This window comes from Sorghum bicolor, chromosome 2, assembly GCF_000003195.3.
Source record: "Sorghum bicolor cultivar BTx623 chromosome 2, Sorghum_bicolor_NCBIv3, whole genome shotgun sequence".
Classification (NCBI taxonomy): Eukaryota; Viridiplantae; Streptophyta; class Magnoliopsida; order Poales; family Poaceae; genus Sorghum; species Sorghum bicolor.
In genome coordinates, this window is record NC_012871.2 from 48,432,654 (window position 1) to 48,437,891 (window position 5,238).

General features: G+C 48.5%; 1 pseudogene; it reads left to right on the plus strand.

Annotated features, from left to right (window-relative positions):
- On the plus strand, window positions 3,408-4,988 carry LOC8062064 (annotated as a pseudogene).

Consider the following 5,238-nt stretch of genomic DNA (forward strand, 5'->3'; position numbering starts at 1 on the left):
CCTCTCTTTTATAGTGGAACTAGGACGGTTCGTCGCATCTAAATTTGGTAGTAGGTGAAACCGTCCTATACATGGCGGCATGCAACCGCCTGAGAAAGACGGGCTCGGTGGCTACCGCCTTCGCATGGTCGGTTTGGCTCTAGGCCTGGATCTCTCCCGTGGTTACGGTCAGGCCCAGTTCTACATTGTTCAAGCCTTTCTCTATTTTCTTAGTTTGCGCATTTCTGAATACATCTTTTGGTACTTTGCGCTTTCTTCGTGGTATGGCACATTTTCACTTGTTGCACTATAATTCCTGCAAAATATAATCACTATGGTACAAGTGGAACTTGTTAGTAATGAAATGCATGTGTGTATATAATATGATTGCTTCTTCTCCATTTGGATAAAGTTGGCAGTTTATAATTGGTCTATAATGACTGCCAACAAATCCCCCAAGCTTAACCCTTGCTCGTCTCGAGCAAATAATTAAGTGTGGTTGTTGATCAGGAGTTGCTACTATGCCGATATAATTCAAGAGTATCATACCTATAATAAAGTATTCATTCGCAATTTAAATAAGTTGGCATGCTATCTACTCTTTACCTTGACTTCTCATGGGGCTTATAGCTTTTCCAAGTTCTTGGGTGGTTGCAAGATAGAATGGTTGTAACAGACTCACCATTCATTCATCCCTTGATAGACCATCAATCCGGAGGTTTTATAAATTTTTGCAAAATAAATAAGTTCCTCGAATGATTCTCTCGATCGCTCAATGTGTATGAAATCCTCACCAAAGACATTTGTGTTTGCCTTTAAGACCTACCACTAAGGCTGAGAATGGAGCTTTAGGAAGGTATTAAGGGTGGGCGTACTTACGACACTTGTGTTGCCAAGTCAAACCCCGGACCATGAGGAGGTACAAGTCATACATCTTGATTGAGATGTGCAAGTGTGTGGGATTTTTTTGGTGGTAGTCCTATCTAAATATTTTTGGTTACTCCTTGTATCATGACTCTCTTTATTTGAGGAAGAGAATGAGAGAATGTAGACATATGGGCCCTAAAAATGGATCATATGTATATTTTTTTCTAACGGGGATTTTGATTTTCCCGTCCATGCCCTTTGGCTTTTCCTTCATATTTTTTCATGGATAACTGATGCCCACATGTTTCAAAGGGATCTCAAAGAGGAAAATGGAGAGATGTCATGATGGTGATGTAAGGAGTAAAATTGTGTATGGGGATGCGCAACCCTCAGGGTGAGAGTTTGGCATACTTATTTGGTCGAAGCTAAGGCGCAACTCTCAGGGTAAGAGTTGGCATATTTTTAGTGGATGGAAGGGTGCATGTTGTGCGCAACTTCTCAATGTGAGAGTTGGCTTTATTTGGTGGGTGTGTGAATCTCATATCATGGGTGCATGACCATAATCTCACTCTAGGATACCTGGGATTTGACTCAACTCAAAGCGCCGCAAGCCGCATATGACTAAAGGTGTACAAACTACTAAGCAAGTCATATGGCCTTGGTAGGTATTTCATAATCATTGAGGAACTCTTTGTTTTAAAATTTTGAAAAGAAAACTCCGGATGTCAAGTTTCTCTTATAACAAAGTCATAACAAAATCTATTTATACCATATCATGTCTCGCAACAACTTAGAAAAGGATCATGCATTTGCAACCCACAAGATTTCAAGTTCTCAGAATGAGATATTTTTAGCCAACACACTTAAATCTTGATGAACACTAAATTATAACTTAGATACTAGAGAATTATAGACAGAGCAACTATTCATCATTTCAATAGAAGAGTAACTAACATATCATAGCGCACATGAGAGTGGAATTTATTTTTGAAAGATGATGAAAAATTGCTGAAATTTAAATACTGCAATTAAGAACTAAAATTAAGTGCAAGAATGTAAGATACATGTTACCTCTTGTGGGGGTCCTCCCCCAAGCTAGCTCACTGCTGTGGTCCAGGGAAATGTCCCATGGATCGCAGGTAGGCCATCTGTGCCTCGTGCCGGCGATGGCTTGCATCCTCAAGGTCGATGAAGCTCTGCTAGGTCTGCTGATGCCATTGGGTAGCAGCCAACCCAACCAACTCGCCTTATTGAACCAGGAACTCATGTGTTACTTCCTGATGAACCTTGATTATTCTCATACAGAAAAATGAAAGCCGAAGGGAGCATAAAACTTAGGAATCTGACTTCAATTAGCTCAGAACTCCGCATCTTCAAAACACAGACCATAAAATCACTAGGCCTTCAGACAGTAAGGATTACAATAATAAGAAAAATAATATTCCATTCATATATTACACCATCCATCAAGTATCTGAAAGAGTGGTGGCCACCTTCAATCTTTGTTAGGACGTATATTTCTGCCTCAAATTTTCTGTATGTTTTCAGACTACCAGGTTTAAACACCAAAACCTTTTGTATGCCTCAAAACGAATGCAACAAAAGTCAAGCAGCTAAACTAAACTCACAAGGCATGAGGGAAACAATGAACGGAACAGGACCTACGACATCCATATACCATGAAGCATGCAAACAATTTCCTTCGACATCTATAACTGTGCCCGCATAATCATTTTCCATTAATAAAATACATAGGAAGGTGAAAAGGAAATTTCACACTTCCCTGTCTCAATCCACATTGAACGTCATGGGGGATGGACTACAAGCTCCGACACTGAACATAAGGCGTCTGGAGGAACAGAAGCTCACTTGCCAAGCATGCAAACAATTTCCTTCGACATCTATAATCATGCCCACATAATCATTTTCCTTTAATAAAATACATAGGAAGGTGAAAAGTAAATTTCACACTTCCCATGCCCGCAAAATCTCACAATCTAAATTCTACTCCCATGTGCAGTTGACGTGTATGTATACCTCGCAGTAGACTTTGTGACTCAGCATGGATCGCATCAAGCTGCGCCCTCCTCTCCTACACACACGAACCCACAACACCACACATCAGCAAAAATCGGCCAACAATTCAATGAATCAACACGGCATGATCCAGCATGCGGGAGAGAACTGCTTGTTACCTTCTCAATCTGCTTCTTATCCTGGTCGGACTGACTCCTTAGGCGGCGCCTCAGCCATCCTCTTCCTCTTGTTCCTCTTCCCCTTGGCCTCCGCCCTCGCCCCCGCCCTTGTGGCCACCTCCACGTCAGCTTCATCCATGTCGAGCCGCTTCTTCGCTGACATTTGCTTCCTCCACAACTCCTCCATGAGGCCACCGTAGCCGAGCCAGTCGTTGTCGTCGTCACCGTCCCCTTCTGCGGGCACACCCAGCAGCTCCCACCCCGCGGTGGCGACGGTCTCCGAGAACAGCAGGTCGAGGCCGTCATCCTCCTCGTCGCAAATCGCAATCGTCGTTGGGGGTGTCGGTCGGCGGCAGCGGCGAGGACATGGGGTGAGAGAGGAATGCAGTAGCCAGGTCGGAGCATTGGCATCTGGTGGCGTCCGCAGGCGCGGGTTGGGTCACGGGGAGGGGATGGGCTCGGTGCTAGGGTTTCCTCGCCTGGCATCGCAGCCGGCGGCGGCAGCGGCAGAGGCGGCGGCAGGGATCTGGGACAGGAGCAATTTCGTTTCTTTTTTTTTTGGCAGAAGAGGGTCCGTCGTCGACGCACAAGGGGTACCTCCTGGGTGGGCTGGTATGGTTCGCGGTGCCCTTCTCGCTGGCCACCTCGCGGGGTCTGGGCACGCTCGCTCTGGACCTCCCCATCACGGCAGCAAAGGCGGCCAAGGGACTCGTACCGCCGGCCACTGCCACGGCGCTCATGGGCAAGTCCGGCTCCGTCCTCCTCCTCACCATGCTCTTCATGGCTGTGACCTCGGCCGGCTCGGCCGAGCTGGTGGCCGTCTCCTCCCTCTGCACCTACGACATCTACAGGACGTACATCAACCCGGACGCCTCAGGCGAGCAGATCCTGCGCGTGTCCAGGGCCGTCGTCTTCGCCTTCGGTTGCCTCATGGGCGTCCTGGCCGTCATCCTCAACCTCGTGGGCGTCTCCCTCGGAGTCGGATGGATGTACCTGGCCATGGGCGTCGTCATCGGCTCCGCCGTCATCCCCATCGCGCTGCTGCTGCTGTGGAGAAAGGCCAACGCCTTGGGCGCCATCCTCGGCGCCGTCGCCGGCTGCGTCCTCGGCGTCACCGTCTGGCTCTCGGTCGCCAAGGTGCAGTACGGGCCCGTGGACCTGGACAGCACCGGCCGGAACGCGCCGATGCTGGCGGGGAACCTGGTGTCCATCCTGGTGGGCGGGGCGGTGCACGCGGCGTGCAGCCTAGCGTAGCCGCAGAACTACGATTGGGAGAGCAGCCGGCAGATCACCACGGTGGAGAGCGTCGCCGCCGACGGCGACCTGGCGGAGGAGCTCAAGGAAGAGCGGCTGGTGCACGCGAAGCGGTGGATCATCAAGTGGGGGGTGGCGTTCACGGCCGTGATCGCGGTGGTGTGGTGTGGCCCGTGCTGTCGCTACCGGCGGGGAGGTACAGCGCCGGCTACTTCACGCTGTGGGCTGTCATCGCGATCGCCTGGGGCACGGTCGGCTCGGCGGTGATCATCTTCCTGCCGTTGGTGGAGAGTTGGGACACTATCTGCAAGGTGTACCAGGGCATGTTCACCTGCGACGCTGTCTACGAGCGCCTCGACGGAATGAACCTGCGCCTCAAGGCCATCATGGCGGACATGCCCGAGGCGGAGGAGCGTTACCAGGTGATGCAGGAGAAGGGCCTTGGTGCCGTGGAGATGGTGCATCCTACATCCGGTATTGCCAAACCGTCCGTGGTCGCCAACGACGATGGAGATGATCTTTCGCGGGCTTAAGATCATATTAACACTCTTCCGCGTATTGATGAATTTGCAGATTCAGTATATAGTATATCGGTAGCTAGCAGAAGCTAGCTTAGTGTATCTCCTACGCGTAGTGTTTGTACAGTTAATAAATCTCGAACTGAACGAACCATAAACTTGCATTGTTCGATTAGTTTGTAACTATAGTAAGCATGTCTATATATTCTTGCATTGTCCTCAAACTTGTTTTGCTGTCCTTATTCTCGGTCCGGCGGTCCCTAAACTCTTAAATTTAGGCCTTGTTGTTTAGTTTGTAAAAATTTTGGTTTTTGGCTACTGTAGCACTTTCGTTTTTATTTTACAAAAAATGTCCAATCATGGAGTAACTAGACTTAAAAGATTCATCTCACAAATTACAGGTAAATTGTGCAATTAGTTTTCAT